Raw genomic sequence first — 21500 nt, 5'->3', positions numbered from 1 at the left:
ATATGCCTTGAGATGGCACCAAGGATAAGTCGTTCCATCACTTTCCCAGAGATGGAGGTGAGGCTTTCCTCCAGTCCTCAGACACCTCTCCCATTTCCCAAGACTTGGCAATGATGATTGAGAGTGACCTAGCAATGACCTCAGCCACCTCCCTCAGCACCCGTGGGTGCACCCCATCTGGACCCATGGATTTATGAATGTCCAGATTGCTTAACTGCTCCCTAACCGAGTCCTCAACAACTAAGGCAGACTCCTCCATTGTCCTGACTTCCTCTGGGGCCTCAGGGGTACGGGGCTCCGCAGGACAGCCTCCAGCAGTGTAAACAGAAACAAAGAAGGCATTCAGTAACTCTGCCTTCTCTGTATCTTCTGTCACCAGGGCACCCACCTCATTCATCAGTGGGCCTACATTGCCTTTGGTGTTAGTTTTATCTCCCATGTATTTGAAGAAGCTCTTTCTGTTGTCCTTGACTGCTCTTGTAAGGTTTAATTCTAAGGAGGCCTTAGCATTTCTTGTTGCTTCCCTACATCCTCTGACAACAGCCTTATATTCTTCCCAAGTGGCCAGCCCCTCCTTCCATGATCTGTAAACTCTTCTCTTCCACTTCAGTTTGCCCAGCAATTCCCTGTTTAACCAAGCATGTCTCCTGGCTCCCTTCCTTGACTTCCTACCTGTCAGGATGCTCTGATCTTGAGTTTGGTAGAAGCAGTTCCTGAATGCTAACCGACTATCTTGGGCCCCTTTACCTTCAAGCAGCCTTGCCCATGGGATTTCTCCTAGCAATTGTTTGAAAAGGCCAAAGTTTGCCCTGCTGAAGTCCAGGGTTGCAATTCTGCTTGCTATTCTGTTCCTGCCACATGAGATCCTGAACTCCACCATCTCATGGTTGCTGCAGCCAAGGCAGCCCTCAACCTTTACTGCTTCAACCAAACCCTCCTTGTTAGTGAGGATGAGGTCCAGTAGCACTCCTCTCCTAGTTGGCTCATCCACCATTTGCATCAGGAAATTATCATCGATGCACTGGAGGAACCTCCTGGACTGTGGCTGGCTGGCCGAGTAGTCCTTCCAGCAAACATCAGGGTAGTTAAAATCCCCTGCAACAACCAGGACCTCTAATTGTGAGGCTGTTCTCAGCTGCCTGTAGAATGCCTCATCAACTTCCTCACCCTGATCTGGTGGCCTGTAATAGACACCCACAATAATATCACCCCTGCCATTCCCCTCTCACAGGACATGCAAAATTTTATCACTAACCTTAGCTGCTATAGCAATAAATCTAAACCTGGGCCTCTTCTGCATACCGTTGGTACCCTTATTTGGTGTCAGAAGTGTGATAAGAACCCATACCTGGATTGTTCCCTGTTGTTGAATTTACTAAAAGATTATAAGGCTTGCCCGAGTCCTGAGGGTCTTAAGTGGGCCTCTGGATTCTGGTCGTGTCCAGATATTGTAACTCAGCGAATAAGGAACTTGGCAAAAGAAAATAGGTTTAAGCTCGGAAAAGGTAAAGCAATTGTGTGTGCTGTATTAGGTGCAGCATTGATAGCTGGTCAGAAAGATAAAGAAACTGACCAGGCGGTGATTAAGTCATTGCAGACAGAATTGGCAGTAGAGTGTTCTAAGTGGCAACAAGCAGAAAAAGAGTTGGCTGATAACAAACGAATCATAGAAAATTTGCAGAACAATTAACGAGATGCCTTTTCAAGAGAAAGGCAGATAAGCTTGAAATTGGCTAATTATGAAGATTTGGAAAGTGATCCGGGGTTTTCCAACCCAGTAAAAGAAACTTCTCTTACAGCAAGGGATGTAGCTCCTCTTTACCCGTGGAGAGAATTGGAGGTTGTGTCAAAATGCGATCCTACTCCCAAGCTTCGGCCACTTGTTAAAACTGAAATTGTACATGACGGTGGGGAAGCCGAGCCCACCATTGTCACTAAAGAAATACCGTATACAGTCACTGAGCTAGTAAAGTTACAGGAAAAATATAGCAGGCTGGCTACGGAGACTGAGACGGAATACGTGTGGAGAGTTTCTCTGACTGGTGGTGGCAGAATAAGGCTTTCTGAGGAAGAATCTCGAGGATATTGGGGTCCTGGCGTATTTCTAACAGTAGAAGATGACAGGGAGCCTTGGTCCCTGACCCAGAGAGCTGTGTATTGGGCCGGTGGTTTAGACCCTTTGGAGAGGGGAGACCCACTTGCTATTCCTACCTCTGGGGTAAGCCAGCTTACTGAGAGCATTCAGAAAGCAGCTTGTCTTCAGCTGATGCATGATAGGCATTTGGTTCCTCACCAGCCCTCTCCAATGTTGCTGTTTGCTGACCCTGACAGGATGACCCCCTTAATTAGAGGGTTACCTGACTCGTTAAAAGTCTATGCCATACAAATCCAAGATCGTCTGAGAGCCACCACAGCAGGGGGGCCTCAGGCTGGACCGGGTCTCTCTTGGGGAGAGATTGCACGGGAGTTGATTAATTATGGCCAGCGTATGGGGTTCGTCGGTAAAGACGTTAAGTCTCAAGTAGCAGTGTGCCGAACTGAAGTAGAGGCAAAATTCCCTTGCCCCCGATCTAAGAATTTTACAGGGGTAGGTTAAAGGCATCAGTGTTGGAAATTAGGTCTGGATAAAGGTATTCCCCGAGAACTGATGGATGGTTTGCCCCTCCCCAATTTACAGCTGCTTGTAAAGATGTGGAAACCAGCAAAAACAGATCAACCAGGAAAGCTACAACATAGAAATAACCTGTGGCTATGGTTGGACAGTATGATGAGAATGCTACTAGACTGATATACCAACTGTTACTCTGATCAAGAAAATGCAGGGAATGAATTTAAGTCTTAATAGGCCATGATCCTTTTGTCATATATGTACCATTTGTCAAATTAATTCTGATATTTTTTTATCTGCAATCTATATCCTTGTAATTTGCACTAGCTGATTTTCTTAATAGCACAACTTTTGGCACGCATAAATGTAAATTTCTGCAGAACCTGCAAGTCTTTAACATCAGGTCATAGGCCATACTTGTATTTGGTCTGATCCTACATACTTGCACAGTTTTTATTGATGGTTCAGGAAAGTCTCATAAAGCTGTAGTGGTCTGGTGTGAAGATAACAATTGGCATCATTTTGTTAAAATTGTTGAAGGTTCAACCCAATTAGTGGAACTTGGCACAGTTTTGCATGCCTTAGAGTTTTTTAGGGAGGAACCTCTAAATTTGGTTCATCAACAACCATCAACAAAAACTGTGTGAGCATTTTGAATAAGACCGAATACAAGTACGGTCTATGGTCTGATATCAAAGACATGCAGATTTTGAAGCAATTTACATTTAGGCATGCCAAAAGCTATGCTGTTAAGAAAATCAGCTAGTGCAATTTGCAAGGACAGAGATTGTGAATAAAAAAATCAAAATCTGCTTTCACAAAAGGTACTTATATGACAGACAGATCGCGACCTACTAAAGCCTGAATCCGTTCTCTGCCTTTTTTGATCAGAGTAACAATCAATTCCAGGGGCGCAGTAATAGTTTTACGAAAAGAATTGGGCAAAAAAATCCATTCCAAGTATATCTGTCTGTTTGCATTCTCATTATACTGTCCCACAATAGCCACAAGTTGTTTCTATGTTGTAGCTATAAATAGACAAATCGCAAGTCCAATCGAATGTAGTTAGCTTGTAAGGCTGTCATAAATTTATTCATCGAAGTTTCTAACTCCATTTTGGCTGTCATATTTATTGGATATTGTTTTCCCTTACCGGATCGAAGTCCTGTTTCAGTTCTATCAGTGTAGTGTTTGATTTATCGAAACATTGGCTGTTAATACTAGTGGAAATACAGCATTCAAAATTTCCTTGGAGCTTTCTCACTTGAAGCAAGCAGATCTGCACCATCCAAGCAGCTTCTTGTAGGACATGCAACTAAACAGAATTCTCAGAAAACGTTATTTGAGGTTACAATTACTTAACAAACCTTGACCCAAGAGAGGTATAGGGCTTTCTGTCAAGTACAAGAATTCATATGGTAAAACTTTGTTCCAAATTTGACATTCCATTTGTCTCAAAAAATGGCCTTTCTTTCATTCTCTCCCATGATCTCAAAGACTATCACAGTGAATTTACTAAGAAGTCTTTCACAACAAGTTACCACAGAATAAGTCTGTTAAAAAAAAAAAAATATTTTTTTTTTAGTTTAATTTCCCAGTTTCATTAGAACTGTGGATCTGCTAAGGATGCCTTTAAACTTCACCCTCCAGACTGCTCTATTCAGTATTACAACATCACTGCAGTGGGGGGGACAGAAAACCTCCCTTTCACAGCCCTGAAAGCGGGCAGCCAGGTTTTTCCTTTTTTTTTTTCCTTTCTCTTCTTGCTACGGTTTAGATATGGCGAAGGCCATGCAGCTAGCATAATCACTGGTATGAAGTAGGAGGCTTTGGCAAACTCCTCAGTTACAATGAGCTGAGTTTATCTTGCAGCTTGACACAGGCCTGACATTTATGTTCAAATACAGGCCTGGGATATTTTGCTTTTTTGTTTTACCATTTCATTACAACCATAATACACTTCTTACGCAATTCCAAGTAGCTCAGCAATAGTTACATTCCTTAGCTCCATTTACCTTTAAAAATTTACATATGTCAAAAACCAGCATATTAAACATCAATCCATTATTCCATTTTCCTAAATCCAAATCAGTTCATATTCTAGCAACTTTTAAATACAACCTCTTCCAAATTCACATCTATCATTGCATTTAGTTTTAGTTCCCATACCTCCAACAAACACATAAATTCAATGCGAATCAGAGTTTAACAACTTCAGTTATTTTCTCATCTCAAAATTATTAGATAACAATAAGAGCAATTACTCTAATGTATAAGGATGCATCCTAAGGGGGAGAAAGGTGGTATTTTAGCAATGGAACCGTTTCCCATTTTTTAATTATCTCCCCCAAACAAAATTCTTTTGGTGTTGGAGCGATAAAGGACTCAGCATTCTGATTCAATGTGAATCACGCAAAGCCATTTATTACAGAAACAAGCCTCCTTATATACGCAACTATTCTCTAATCACGCATCCACGCTCCAAGCATGGATTCGCTAAATGAGTATCATGGGCAGTCCACACGCTGGAACCCCACCGATGATAGGTCCGACGACTCACGCCATGCTGAGGCCCTGTTAATGAAGAAACGCCCCTCTTTCTCACAGCAGATTCTGTTCTCAGCTTCTCGAAGTGGCCTTGAGATTCCTTTGGACCTGACTAATTCAACAACATATCTCCATCTAACAAAACCACTCCACAATTCCCCCTTTTTGTTCTTGAATTAGTCAGACCCCTTAAACAGCATGCTGAATCGTCTTTGAAATATACTGCAACATAGAACACGTGATTAACAACATAATTACAATTACATATAATGTAATTAAGATCAAACAAATACCCACTTATTCCAAAACTTATAAGCTATATGTCGGGCTGTAGCATGAGGTACGGCATATGTTTCCAACCATCCAGTGGTTGCTTCCACCATTGTAAGTACATAACGCTTACCTTGACGTGTTTGTGGAAGTGTAATATAATCAATCTGCCAAGCTTCTCCATACTTATACTTTAACCATCGCCCCCCATACCATACAGGCTTTAACCGTTTCGCTTGTTTGATTTCGACGCAAGTTTCACATTCATGAATAACCTGTGAAATAGTGTCCATAGTTAAATCCACCCCTCGATCACGAGCCCATTTGTATGTTGCATCTCTACCTTGATGCCCTGAAGCATCATGGGCCCCCCGAGCTAGGAAAAGTTCACCTTTATGTTGCCAGTCCAAGTCCACCTCAGCTACTTTAATCTTAGCAGCTTGATCCACTTGTTGGTTGTTTAGATGTTCCTCGGTGGCTCGACGTTTAGGTACATGAGCATCTACATGCCGAACTTTCACAGGCAGGCTCTCTAGCTGAGCAGCAATGTCTTGCCACAGTGTGGCAGCCCAAATGGGTTTACCTCTGCGCTGCCAGTTGCTTTTCTTCCATTGCTGTAGCCACCCCCACAAGGCATTTGCTACCATCCGTGAGTCAGTATAGAGATAAAGTATTGGCCACTTCTCTCGTTCAGCAATGTCCAAAGCCAGCTGGATGGCTTTCACTTCTGCAAACTGACTGGATTCACCTTGTCCTTCAGTGGCTTCTGTAACTTGTCGTGTGGGACTCCACACAGCAGCTTTCCACCTTCGATGTTTTCCTACAAGACGACAGGATCCATCTGTGAACAGTGCATACTGCTTATCAGTCTCTGAAAGCGTATTATACGGTGGTGCTTCTTCAGCACGTTTTACTTCCTCCTCATCTGGAGACATCCCAAAGTCTTTACTTTCTGGCCAGTCTGTAATAACTTCTAATATCCCTGGACGGTTGGGACTTCCAATTCGAGCTCGTTACGTGATCAGTGCAATCCATTTACTCCACGTAACTTCGGTTGCATGATGTGGAGAGGGAACCGTCCCTTTGAACATCCAGCTCAGCACCGGCAGTCGAGGTGCCAGGAGGAGCTGTGCTTCAGTGCCGATCACTTCTGAAGCAGCTCAAACTCCTTCATATGCTGCTAGTATCTCCTTTTCAGTTGGAGTATAGTTGGCCTCAGATCCTTTGTATCCTCGACTCCAAAAACCTAAGGGTCGACCTCGGGTTTCTCCTGGTGCTTTCTGCCAGAGGCTACAGGTAAGTCCATTATCTCCGGCTGCGGTGTAGAGCACATTTTTAACATCTAGTCCAGTTCGGACTGGTCCAAGGGCCACCGCATGAGTTATCTCACGCTTAATTTGTTCAAAGGCTTGTCGTTGTTCAGGGCCCCACTCGAATTGCTTCTTTTTACGAGTCACTCACAATGTGGCTGTAGTCAGGAATATGCATTCTCCAAAAACCTACAACGCCCAAGAAAGTCTGTGTCTCCTTTTTATGAGTAGGTGGAGACATTGCTGCAATTTTGTTGATCACATCCATTGGGATCTGACGACGGCCATCTTGCCATTTTATTCCTAAAAACTGGATCTCTCGTGCAGGTCCCTTGACCTTGCTCCGTTTTATGGCAAAACCAGCATCCAAAAGAATATGAATTATTCTCTCACCTTTCTCGAAGACTTCTTTCGCTGTGTCGCCCCATACGATGATGTCATCAATATATTGCAAGTGTTCTGGAGCTTCACCTTGCTCCAGCGTGGTCTGGATCAGTCCATGGTAGATGATAGGACTGTGTTTCCACCCCTGGGGCAAGCGATTCCATGTATACTGGATGCCCCTCCAGGTGAAAGCAAACTGCGCCCTGCACTCTGCTGCTACAGGAATAGAGAAAAATGCATTAGCAATGTCAATTGTAGCATACCACTTGGCTGCCTTTGACTCCAGTTCAAATTGCAGTTCTAGCATGTCAGGCACAGCAGCACTCAGTGGTGGTGTAACTTCATTCAGGCCACGACAGTCTACAGTTAGTCTCCACTCGTCACTAGACTTACGCACTGGCCAGATTGGGCTGTTAAAAGGTGAGCGAGTCTTACTGATCACACCCTGGCTTTCCAATTGACGGATCAGCTTCTGGATAGGAATCAAAGAGTCTCGATTGGTGCGATATTGCCGGCGATGCACCGTCGTGGTAGCAATTGGCACCTGCTGATCGTCAACCATCAGCAGTCCTACAACAGAAGGGTCATCTGAAAGACCAGGCAAATCAGACAGCTGTTCAATTTTCTCAGTGTCCACAGCTGCTATACCAAATGCCCACCTATACCCTTTTGGGTCCTTAAAATACCCTCTCCTGAGGTAGTCTATACCAAGGATGCACGGAGCATCTGGACCAGTCACAATGGGATGCTTTTGCCAGTTTTTTCCAGTTAGGCTCATTTCAGCCTCTACAACAGTCAGCTCCTGGGATCCCCCAGTCACTCCAACAATATTGATGGATTGCGTCCCTTTATAATTAGAAGGAATTATTGTGCACTGAGCACCAGTGTCCACTAAAGCTTTGTACTCCTGGGGTTGTGTTGTACCAGGCCATAGTATTTGTACAGTCCAATAAACTCTGTTATCCCTTTCCTCCACCTGGTTGGAGGCAGGGCACCTCTAATTCCTGTTTTGCACAGTCTCTGGGTGTGAATTAGAGGTTCCTTCAAGAGCATCAGAATCTCTTCTGCTCCTTTTGTAAACTGGAGCAGCCACCTTCCTAGGAGTTTTTCCTTTTATCTCACGTACTCGTTCCTGAAGTTCTGAGGTAGGCCTTCCATGCCACTTATTCATGTTTTCTCCCTGCTCATGTAGGAAGAACCACAGTGAACCTCTTTTTGTGGGCTGTCTCTGCCCTCTCTCTCGAGATTGGAAACACCTTCTCCTAACAGCTGAAACATAGGTTTGTGCAGGTCGTGAACGGTACGAGTCTTCTCTGAGCTCTTTGATTTCTTGCAACAGCTTTTCAAACCGGTCATCAGATTTTTCACACAGTTTCTCCACAGCGGATACACAAGCCCGTAGAGAACCAGCAAGGCTGTCCTCAAAGTACCGGAGCTGCTCAATCACTTCATTAATTTCTTGTATACCTCTAGCTGACCAGACCATTCCTGCCAATGACTTAGCATATGCAGGTGGTGCACTTTGTACAAATCTGCGCCACATAGATTTTGTACAATTGATTCTATCTGGGTCTGTCCCCTCTTGGCTGTTTGGTCCTAGATAGATGATCTCTCACACAGCTAATTCTCTCAGGAACTGGATACCTCTCTCCATAGTATTCCATTTCCCTAACTTGGATATACAATCTTCCTTGTAGGGAAATCTGACTTTCATAGCTGCCAGGAGTCGGGTCCAGAGAGTAGCGGCATTAGACTCTCTTGAAATTGCCCTATCAATGGTGGAATCTTTTGACAGAGATCCCAGCTGCCTGGCTTCACCACCTTCTAATTCAATTGTTTCTGCCCCATTGTCCCAGCATCGCAGCAGCCAGGTTAAAATATTCTCGCCTTCACGACGACTAAAGTCTTTTCGCAGATCTCTCAGCTCACCTGGAGAAAAGGACCGAGTGGTGGTCACTTCATCTCCACCCTGTCCTGATGATGATGCCTCTTGGGTTGATGTTGGCCCTGTGCCATCACCTGCTGCACGGGTAGTCTTTCTAGTGACTTTCTTACAACCAGCAACTGATGCTGATATGGGTTCACCATCATTTGATTCATTTTCAGAGTCTGAATGACTGTCACAGTGTTTGCTGTGGTTACAGCAGCAACAGTGCCCAGTGTGTCAAGACGTGGGGGCTGCCTTGTTAGCCTTTGAGGCTGGAGAAGTAACGTTATCTGCAGCGACCTTGGCAGAGGAGCTCTGCGGAGGAGCTGTATCTTCAGCCTGTGAAGCCGCGGCTGGGGGGGCAGTGGCTGCAGCAGCAGCTTTGGCTGTTTTGCCTTTTCTCGAGCGGCTAGGAGTGCTTTTTGCTAAAGCTTCCGAAGACGCACTGCAAATCTCAGGACTAAGAAGAGACGCAAACCTCCTATTGAACCTCATTTCTCTTAACAGTAACACAAACTGACACACATTCAGCAAACCAGATAACACCATCACAGTTCTATCAAAGCTCCAAGGATATTCAAAGTTCTCTAAAACATTTGCAAACTGTCCTAGTGAAATCACAAAAGTATTGTTAGTCAGCCTTTCTAAAGATTCGCTTGACCAATTAGCAAATATAGAGCCATTCTGCTCTTTAATCTCTCCTGGAGGTTTTTCAAGGTAAAGCAAAATCGAGTAGAAATTCATTAGCAGCTGCAGTATAATGAAATAAACCAATGCCAAACCACACAGAATCATCATGACCGCTGTCCAGTTTCTTGTTGTTATATAATGAATACTTCGATTCAGAAAGAAACACCAACACAGATATGGGATCAGCGAGCACAATGTAGAAAATAACTGATACAACTTTTGCCATAACATCTTTAAATCAATGTAATTCACTTTGCCTTAATACCACTAAATAATATCTGAAGCAAACAGACGCGCGAGTATCACAACTCTATGAGTTGGCACCGTGCCAAGAAAATTGAAAGGTATGTCAGAGCAGTAGAAAAGCCAAAAATCTCCAAATTTACCCCTTTCTCTTGCCCCACGTTGGGCGCCAATTATCTGTCGAGGGTTAAGATTGCGGGGTGACAATCAAACCCTGGCAGATGTATTGTTAACCTCCTCTCCCCCCCACTTCCCCCTTTTGCCCCTCCCTCTCCCCCCTTCCCACTCAGGACAGGCGATCGGGAGGGAAAGAAGGACAGAGAGAAGAGAGTTGGAAAAGTTAAAGATGTTTTACTAACGCTACTGATAAGAATAGAGAAAATAATACAAAATATACAAAACCAATCTTGAAAGTCTCAGCAACTGCAGAGCCAGCACCCAAAGTCCTGGATTAGACTCTGTAGCCAACCGGAGCTGGATTCAGTCTCTCACTAGGCGTCAGTTCGCAGGGATGACCAGCAAGGTCCTCTCCTAATGTCAGCCATGAGGAAAAAAAAGGGAAAAAGGCAAAAAGGGACGAGATCCTCGTGATCTCCCACTTTTATATGAAGTATTCACGTGAATGGAATGTTATACACCGTTGGTCAGTCTCTCGGACATCAGTTTCTCGTTGTCCCTCTCGCGAGATGTCCATCCGTGCTTATCAATAAGTTTGCATTCCATTGCTAGGTTTAACCAAAACATGTGTTGGGTTCTCCAGGAAAATGCAGCTAACGTGAAGGCTTTAGCTGACAGGCAAAAATTCACTAAAAGAGAAACTTGTTTTTTAACAAAACCAGGACAATGTCAAACCTTAACTTTACCATGGCAATCTTATTAATGTACTGTTCTAGTTTGCCTAAACCACTTATTAATAGATTCAGAACAATCAAACAAGTTAATACAACACAACCATAATCACAGTATCACAGTATCACAGTATCACAGTATGTTTGGGATTGGAAGGGACCTCAAAAGATCATCTAGTCCAATCGCCCTGCTGGAGCAGGAACGCCTAGGTGAGGTCGCACAGGAATGTCTCCAGGCGGGCTTTGAATGTCTCCAGGGAAGGAGACTCCACAACCTCCCTGGGCAGCCTGTTCCAGTGCTCTGTTACCCTCACTGAGAAGAAGTTCTTTCTCAAATTTAAGTGGAACCGCTTGTGTTCCAGCTTGATCCCATTGCCCCTTGTCCTATCATTGTTTGCCACTGAGAAGAGCCTGGCTCCATCCTCGTGGCACTCACCCTTTATATATTTATAAACATTAATAAGGTCACCCCTCAGTCTCCTCTTCTCCAAACTAAAGAGACCCAACTCCCTCAGCCTTTCTTCATAAGGGAGGTGCTCCACTCCCTTAATCATCTTTGTAGCCCTACGCTGGACCCTCTCCAGCAGTTCCCTGTCCTTCTTGAACTGAGGGGCCCAGAAATGGACACAATATTCCAGATGGGGTCTCAACAGGGTGGAGTAGAGGGGAAGGAGGACCTCTCTCGATCTACTGACCACCCCCCTTGTAATACACCCAAGGATGCCATTAGCCTTCCTGGCCACAAGGGCACAGTGCTGGCTCATGGTCATCCTGTTGTCCACCAGGACCCCCAGGTCCCTTTCCCCTACACTGCTCTCTAATAGGTCATTCCCCAACCTATACTGGAACTTGGGATTGTTCCTGCCCAGATGCAGGACTCTACACTTTCCCTTGTTAAATTCCATCAGGTTATCCCCCGCCCAACTCTCCAGCCTGTCCAGGTCCCGCTGGATGGCAGCACAGCCTTTTGGCGTGTCAGCCACTCCTCCCAGTTTAGTGTCATCAGCAAACTTGCTGATAGTACACTCAATTCCCTCGTCTAAATAATTAATGAATATATTGAATAATATTGGCCCCAGTACTGACCCCTGAGGCACTCCACTAGATACTGGCCTCCAACTGGACTCCGCACCATTGACCACCACTCTCTGGCTTCTCTCTTTAAGCCGGTTTCCAACCCACCTCACTACTCTATTGTCTAGACCACACCTCCTCAATTTAGCTGTGAGGATGCTGTGAGGGACTGTGTCAAAGGCTTTACTGAAGTCAAGGTAGACCACATCCACCGCTCTGCCATCATCCATCCACCTTGTTACATTCTCATAAAAGGCTATGAGGTTGGTCAAGCATGACTTACCCTTGGTAAAGCCATGCTGACTGTCCCTAATCCTAATGTTAAAAGTAGAATATTTGTAACTGCGTGTTTTGTGGATTTTGTAGGAATGTCTCATAATTTTACCTCATTTTTGCATTGACTATTTAAGTATAATATCACCCTTTTGGCTCTCCTGCTGATTGTTCAAATTGCCATTCTCCACAGAAGGTACAGCACCTGCTTGCTAATAGGCTTCTAGACCACCAGGTCTGTGAGCATCTATAACACTGAATTAGGATCCATGGTTTACATCTGAAACAGTCCTCACAACTTATCTCCCTCCTGTCCAGCTGCATCCACTGAATCTTTGTTGTCTTTGTTCAGCCATGGCTTGACCCATTTCGTGGGAATCCACTTCAGTTCTTGGCCTGTAATGACACAAACATAACCTTTTCCCCAGGTTATCAATTGATGTGGCTTTTTCCACTGACTAGTGATTTGACCATAACTAATGTAGGTTCTTTCTGATTTAGCACGGTTTTGGGTCATACTTGCAAAGTATTTCATCACATACAATGGTTTTGACAACTGGTTTTGTGGTGTTTCCCCTACTTTCCCCCCCTTTTTTTTAAAACCAACAAAGAAAGAAAGTTTGGAATCACATACGTGCATTGCATCTTGACTACGTACTCAAAATCACAAATCAAATTTAGAGGTTCCTCCTTAAAAAGCTCTAAGTAATGTAAAGCTGTGCCAAGTTCTGCTAATTGGGTTGAACCTTCAATAGTTTTTACAGAATGATGCCAATCGTTATCTTCACACCAAACTACTACAGCTTTATGAGACTTCCCAGAACCATCAACAAAAACTGTGCAAGTATGTAGGATCAGACCAAATACAAATATGGCCTATGACCTGATGTTAAAGACTTGCAGGTTCTGCAAAAATTTACATTTATGCATGCCAAAAGCCGTGCTGTTAAGAAAATCAGCTAGTGCAATTTACAAAGACATAGATTACAAATAAAAAAAAAATCATAATTATATTTCACAACTGGTACATATATGACAAAAGGATCATGGCCTATTAAGACTTAAATTCATTCCCTGCATTTTCTTGATCAGAGTGACAATTGATATATCAGCCTGTTAGCAATCTCATCATACTGTCTCATACTAGCCACAGGTTGTTTCTATGTTGTAGCTATAAATAGACAAATCTGCAAGTCCAATCGAATGCAGTCAGCCTGTAAGGTTTTCATAAATTTATTCCTCAAAGTTTCTAACTCCATTTTGGCTGTCATCTTTATTGGATATTGTTTTCCCTTACCGGATCGAAGTCCTGTTTCAGATCTATCAGTGTAGTATTTGCTTTATCGAAACATTGGCTGTTAATACTAGTGGAAATACAGCATTTGAAATTTCCTTGGAGATTTCTCACTTGCAGCAAGCAGATCTGCGCCATACAAGCAGCTTCTTGTGGGACATGCAACTAAACAGAGTTCTCAGAAAACGTTATTTGAGCTTACAATTTACTTAACAAATCCTGACCCAAGAGAGGTATAGAGCTTTATGGCAAATACAAGAATTCATGTATTAAAACTTTGTTCCAAATTTGGCATTCTATTGATTTCAAAAAACAGCCTCTCTTTCATTCTCTTCCATGATCTCAAAAACTAGCATGGTGAATTTACTAAGAAGTCTCTTACAACCAGTTACCACAGAATAAGTGTATTAAAAAAAAAAAAAATTTGTTTAATTTCCCAGCTTCATTAGAACTATGGACCCACTGGCAATGCCTTTAAATTTCATCCCTCAGACTCCTTGATGCAGTATTACAGTTCTCTAGCAATAGCATTGCTTGGAGGGAGAATAAAACCTCCCTCTCGCCCCCATCTGGGATGACAAGACATCCAGCCCAGCATGAAAACAGATCGGTTCGAACTCCACATTAAACCAACCTGGCTGCACTCCACACCCAAATCAGTACCAGTCTGACCCAGAGAAGCATTGAGCACTCTGACCTCCAAAAGCTGACCAGTATGAAAAGACTGACTTCAGCAAGGAGGTAAAATTATGAGCTCTTTCCCCAGATGTGCCAAAACCTAGGAACAAGACAGAAGGAAAAAGAAACATCACCAGCAACCCCTGATTCAAAGCTGAGAAAGCAACACAGTGCCACAACAAGGATGGATGACAATACTCCAGGAAAAAAAAAGACAGAGCAGGGGGAATAAAGCCCCCCTTTCTCCACTTAGCAGCGGGCAACCAGGTTTTTCCATTTTTTTTTTCTTCTTTCTCTTCTTGCTGCAGTTCAGATATAGCCAAGGCCACGCAGCTGGCGTAACTGCTGGTACGAAGTGGGAGGCTCTGGCAAACTCCTCGGTTACAATGAGCTGAGTTTTATATACCATTCCAATTAGCTCAACAGTTGTTACATTCCTCAGCCCCATTTACCTTCCACAATTTACAGATGTCAAATACAGTATATTAAACATCAATCCATTATTCCATTTTCCTAGATCCAAATCAGTTCACATTCCAGCAACTTTTAAATACAACTTCATAAAATACCAAGTTCACATCCCTCATAGCATTTAGGTGTTTGTTTGTTTCTTTTTTTTTTTTTTTCAGTGCAAAGCAGAGTTTAACATTTTAAATTATTTTCTGGTCTCAAAATTACTAGATGACAATATAAGCAATTACTCTAATGCGCAAGGATGCATCCTAAGGGGGAGCAATTTGGAATTTCAGCAGTGACATTTTAGCAGTGGAACGGGTTCCCATTTTGTAATTATCTCCCCAAACAAAATTTGTTTGGTACCAAATACAAATATGCAAATTAAAATACTGAGCTCAGATATGAAAACCAAATACCAAGTTCAAATATGCAGGTGGATCACAGTTACACTAATTTAAGACAATCTCTCAATTTTTGCATTGCACCTTTGAACTGCTTACTGCTCAGCCAGGTGGAGGCACCACTGGGTCTCCCTGACAAAACAGGTCAGTGCGCGCTGGAGCCCCATCGGCACCTGCACCCCCGCTGCCGCAGCAAGCTGGATCGGGCAAGGCTTTTATTAGTGTCTCATCTGGTGCGCTACAACTGTTATCCCAAAATCAGGATTCTTTACTTGGTGTGCATACAAAAGAGCCAAATCCAGCACATTGAGATGAGACAGAGCCTATCACAGAGTTGCGCAAGTCTGGATACCGAAATAAAGCTAGCGTGCTAGAAAGAGAAATAACAGCTACTACACTCAAAATTTTACCATCACATTCACGCAGTAATGAACTAAATGACTCACGATCTTCTGTATTATCACAAAACGCACTTTTTGAGTCCATGGATTCTCATGATTTAACAGACTGTGAACTTATAGTACAATATAACAAAGACCTACTAAAATTGCAACATGCTTAAACAGATACCCACAAAGAAAACAGGTTAATAAGGAAAGCATCTTGCAGACTTTAACAAGTTTTCTGACCTGTGTGTTATCAGTTAAGTCTCTCTCAGCTTGTTGAAGTTCAAATCGCCCTGCCTGTAAAACTGTCTGAAAAGATTTAATGATTTATTGTCAGAGTGCTTTCCTATGTTTTAAAACACCTCCCAATACTGATTTCTTAGGAACACAACTGAAAACGATCATTCCTGATCCCATCTTGCAAGTAAAAACCTTGAGAAGAGGAGTGAGGGGGGAAGCAGAGGGCTGCTTGCAGCATGAGTGGGAAAAGCGGGGAGAAGGTTTTGTGGCGCACTTAAAAACAACTAGTAAAACAATTAACTCACATTCCTGACAAGCTGCTTGATTTTCAGAGAGGCAATACACAGGAGCACATAATATGTACTGTAAAACTCGCAAATAACATGCTGATAGCAAACATTAGCATTCTCTACTGCTAATTTCAACACCAGTGCTTCCTTAACTTCTAAGTTTTCAACCTGCTTATTGATGGTCTCTTGAAGATGGTCAATAAATTGCATGTAATTCTCATTGGGACCCTGATTAATAGTTGGAAATGATTTGGCTGCTTTGTTGGTTTCAGGCATCTTTATCATAGCTTAATAAGCAAGGTCTGCTGACTGCCTCAGGATTTCAGAAACTAATCACACCTGTAATTGCGGTGCGCCAATTAGTGTCTCTTCCAAGAGCTGGGGGATACCCGCCGCTTTCAACGGATCCCCATCTTTCTGACCTAAATGATCTATAGCTGTTACATTGCATAGGTCTAATTTTGCTTGAGTCTTTCATGGTTTTTATCTGATCACAGGGCAACATGTACACATACTCCTTTTCCTGTTAACTTTTGAAGAAAATGCTGCAAACCCCCATTCTCATCCAAGTCATCAGATAATGTGGACTAGAATGGTGCTGGAGAAACATTAGTAACAGGGGCGTTCAGAACAGTGCACATTCTCGCCAATAGTTTCTAGCATCATAATTATTAGTATAACCTGAGTCCCCAGGTGCATCCCCTTTCCCGTCGTGAACAGCATCATCACATTGCCGACTACTGGATTCACTCACTGTTAGCTGATCTAATCCTTCACGCAGTTCTTTTGCCCAGTTCTTATCCGGCGACTCCTTCTGCTCTCTCATGGAAGCTGGAGGGTTAAAAGCTGGTAAAGGCGGATACAAATTGGTAAAAGGACTGATAGTACACTTGTTTATGAGTTTAGCATTCTCAGCTTTCACAGGTTCTTTAGGCAAGTTGTGTGACTCCAATCCTTGCTATTCTCATCAGAGTTGGGTAATAGTGTAGCAGGACACCCGCTCGGCATTTTTCCTCCCCCTGCCCCGGACTGCTGAACCCTCGGGGGTGCTGAAGGCACAGCAGGGGCTGGAGTAGGGAAGGTATCAAAGACACAAACTGGGTAAACTTCACAGCGATTTTCAGGATTCTTATCAGGCTGGAACGCTACAAAAATTCCAGCAGCAACAGAGCATTCAGGCTTAAGATCTTTTAAGGTGGTAATTATAAGCTTCCATGTAGTTACTAATGATTTAGCTTCTTTATCTCCATTGCTGACCATATCCCATAATTTCTGCCCTATATCGTCCCAAAGTTCAAGTTTAAAAGCCTTCTTGGTTTCTGCCAGGTAGCCGTTAGTTCTACACCAAACTAACAGTCTACGTATGTTACTTTCTTCATATTTAAGTTCTCTCACAGAGAAAATATCAGGAGGAGCTTCACTCTTCCCTCCTCCTGCCCCAGCTGCTCACCTTTTCCGGTGATTTCTTCGACAAAATTGTCTGCGGAACGTCCATACGCCTCCACCCGGTTCTCAGTCCAGCTGATCCGCCTCCAGCTGGGCCACTCCAGGCTTTTCCCCAATCGTACTGATACGCCGTTCAGAGTATCATGTCAGGGTCACCATTGGTTGGAGTGATAACGGACTCAGCATTCCGATTCAATGTGAATCACGCAAAGCCATTTGTTACAGAAACAAGCCTCCTTATATATGCAACTATTCTCTGATCGCGCGTCCACGCTCCAAGCATCTATGTTCACGAGCTGTCCACGCACCGAAGTCTCACTGCTGATAGGTCCATTGATTTACGTCATGTTGAGGCCTTGTTATTGTAGAACTGATTCTCTCCCACAGCAGGTCCTGTTTTCAGCTTTCCAAGTTGACCTTGAAATTCCTTTAGGCCTGGCTAGTTCAGTAATCAATCTCCGTCTAACAGAAACCCCTCCACAGTTGCAGATTCTTATACTGTAGCTACAGGCTGTTTCCAGTCTGCCAGGGTTTCACATGCTTTCTTCCATCAGAATGCTGCTGCCTTAAAAAAGATGTTTGGTCTCACTCTCGAGCAAGTGAGAGACATAGTGCGCTCTTGCCCGGAATGTCAAGGCGTGATTACAAGCTCGCCCTCCCTTGGAGTTATCCCTCACGGACTCTCAGCTAATGACATTTGGCAGTCTGATGTTACACGTTTCATCCTTTGGCCGTTTGAAATATGTATATGTTTCAGGTATGCTTTGTGCATCTGCGCATACAAGTGAGTAAAGCAGAGATGTTCAGTGTCACTGGACCCACTATTTTGCTATGCTGGGAGTGCCACAACAGATTAAAACTGACAACGGTCCTGGATACACTGCTAGATCCACGCAATATTTTTTACAGCAATGGGGTATTTCGCATGTCACAGGTATTTCACATTCTCCCACTGGACAGACTGTCATTGAACGAGTACATTCCACACTGAAACAGATGTTATTAAAACCAAAAAGGGGGAATATGATGCCTCAGGAACAATTAGACAATGCAATATATGCTTTAAATTTTTTGATTTGTACAGTGCCTCCCTCCTCTATCACAGCAGTGGAAAAACATTTCCGTGTTCCAGATTCACTGTCTCAGAGACCAAAGGTTTTATACCGGGATCCCCTGCACAACAGTCAGTGGCAAGGGCCTGTAGAACTAATCACCTGGGGGAGGGGGTATGCTTGTGTTCTTCTTCCAACAGGACCAAAGTGGTTTCCTGCGAACTATGTTAAACCTTTCTATGAGTTGGACAAACATGATGCAGGACTCAGTACCAAAGATGCAGCATCTGTCCCTGCAGCAGAGGGCAACAAAGAAACAGAAGAGACCAAAGGAAGAGTCACTAGCATATCAGAATGATACAGATTTACATTATTTGGACTAGGGACTAACTGGTGAAAAAAATTTCAATGCATTTGTTTTCCTTATTAGTATGGCTAACCAACTTTCTCCAATATTTGTTAATAACTGTAATTGCTGTAATTTGTATTATTCTGTTCTATTGTAGGTTGATTTGTAATGATAATGTATAACAGGAAAATGACACATAAATGACACATTAGGTATGATGATCCACAGTGGGCATTCGAACTCACCAACAGAATGCCCCCTTTTGACTTTGGAGACAAGGGGTGACTGCACCACCACTCCAGAGTAGTTTGTCAGATGACTGTGGTCACAGGCTGGATTGTGAGGCAGTACACATTCCCCTGAAATCTGGAGCTTTCAATGAGGAGATTGATGGCTCTTTAGTACCTTCTGTGCCCCACTGTGCCTGTCCCCACATATATACACCTAGAATGGTACCAAGGTGTTGTCAATCAGATTCACCTCTACCAACTGGTGGGTCAGGAGGGGTGGGACCTTCAGTCAGTTGACAGGGTCCTTAACAAAGGAGGTGCCCAGACTAGCTGAGAAGCTTCTGGATTATGTTGTAATGCCCACAGCCACATCTGGCCAAACAATGAAACGCCGAAGACCCCCTTTGAGTGGTCTTCTCAGAGCTGCTGGTCTGTAAACTGGAGTGCTTTCCTTAGACAGGAACACCATCTAAGGAAACTTCCTGGGATTAATGACACCTCACTTCTTTATTTGAGTGAGTGACTATTTCTTGTGAGTACCCTGAAGTAAAAGGCTTCTAGTTTTGTTTCTTGTGAGTGACTACATGCACGTTGTGGATCCTCATTATTCTTATGATATTGTATTTAAATAATCTCCTTAGCTGATATCTGAATGTGTATTTTCTGTTATCGGAGTGCTAAATATGTCTAATACCATTTGTCCTGGTATTGTTAAAAAACAAGTTTCTCTTTTAGTGAATTTTGCCTGGCAGCTAAAGCCTTCATATTAGCTGCATTTTCCTGGAGAACCAGATACATGTTTTGGTAAACCTAGCAATGGAATGCAAACTTATTGATAAGCACGGATGAACATCTCGTGAGAGGGGCAACGAGAAACCGGTGACCAAGAAACTGACCAACTATGTATAACATTCCATTCACGTGAATACGTCATATAAAGTGGGAGATCAGGAGGATCTTGTCCCTCTTTTCCTTTTCCCTTCTGCTTATGACCGACATTAGGAGAGGACCTTGCTAGTTGTCCCTGCGAACTGAGGCCTAGTGAGAGACTGAATCCAGCTCCGGTTGGCTGCAGAGTCCAATCCAGGACTTCGGATGCTGGCTCTGCAGTTGCTGAGACTTTCAAGATTGCTTTTGTATATTTTGTATTATTTTCTCTATTCTTATTAGTAGCGTTAGTAAAACCTTTTTAATTTTTCCAACTCTCTTCTCTCTGTCCTTCTTTCCCTCCCGATCACCTGTCCTTACTGGGAAGGGGGGAGAGGGAGGGGCAAAATGGGGAAGTGGGGGGGAGAGGAGGCTAAAAATACATCTGCCAGGGTTTTATTGTCACCCCGCAATCTAACCCTCAACACCACTGAAATTGAATTATGGTGTTTATGAGTGATATGAAGTAAAATAACAGTCTTAGCTAATGTGCAAGGCCTGATTTAGGATTTAGCCAGTACCCTGCAAAATAATTACACAGTTTGTAAGAATTAGGACTGTAAGACAAAATGGCTAACATTATCTAATAGCATAAAGTGATTAGATCCTAAAACTTCATTTTCAGCTCTCAATCTGCATATATGGGTTTCTGTGGGAACTGGATATGCTTGTGTGATGTTTTTTCTTGTAGTCCTTCAAATAATCTGGAGAATGATACAGAATGCAAAGAAGAACAAAGCCGGGTCCTTACTGTGCTCATTGAGAACCTGATGTTTAAAACAAAAAAGGGGGAAATGTTGGAAAGTAAAATGTGAGAAAGCAAGATGTGTGGTTCCAGCCACCTGTATGATAAAGGAAGAGCAACACTAACATGACCATCTGGATGGTCAAAGGCATAATACTAACATAATAATATATAAAGGGCCTTGGACAGATTATTTTGAAGTGAGTTTCTCATAATTATAAAAAGTTATAGCCCAGACTTGCAAGAATGGTATCTCAGGCCGGATAACCGCCCCCAAGTGTATGTGATGTGTGAATGTCCTTGGGCCTGGTCTGTGAATGAGTGGGAACATAACTGAAACAAAGATAACATGAGTGTGGTGTGTTTTTAATAACAATTACTGGAAAAACATGTAACATCTTAGTCCAGGCCCCTATCTGTAAATCCTATTAATTGTCAGTGGCTAATAAAGAGAGGGTCTCAGCCTGGCTCAGCTCTCTGCTTGACCCGGCTCTGCGCTCCTTCCTGAACAAGATCTCTGACTGTACATGCATCTCTGTCTGCATCCCAGTATGCGTTGTCCCTAATCGCCTCAGCAGGGAGAAGAGCTCTTGAGACCCTTCCTGTGCTGTGTTTATGTAGCCAGTGTCATGATCTTGCTGGAAGGCATAGTGTCCTGTTTTTTTTAAAAACAAGACAAGTTTCTCTTTTAGTGAATTTTCCTTTCAGCTAAAGTCTTCTTAGTAACTGAACTTTTCTAAAGTAGGATACATGTTTTGGTAGACATAGCAATGGAATGCAAGGTCACTAATAAGGATGCACGTCCCGTAAGTGAGAGGGGCAAGAAGGAGGG

Source organism: Patagioenas fasciata, chromosome W, assembly GCF_037038585.1.
Source record: "Patagioenas fasciata isolate bPatFas1 chromosome W, bPatFas1.hap1, whole genome shotgun sequence".
Classification (NCBI taxonomy): domain Eukaryota; kingdom Metazoa; phylum Chordata; class Aves; order Columbiformes; family Columbidae; genus Patagioenas; species Patagioenas fasciata.
The sequence above is the reverse complement of the archived record's forward strand: the minus strand, read 5'-3'. Positions refer to the sequence as shown.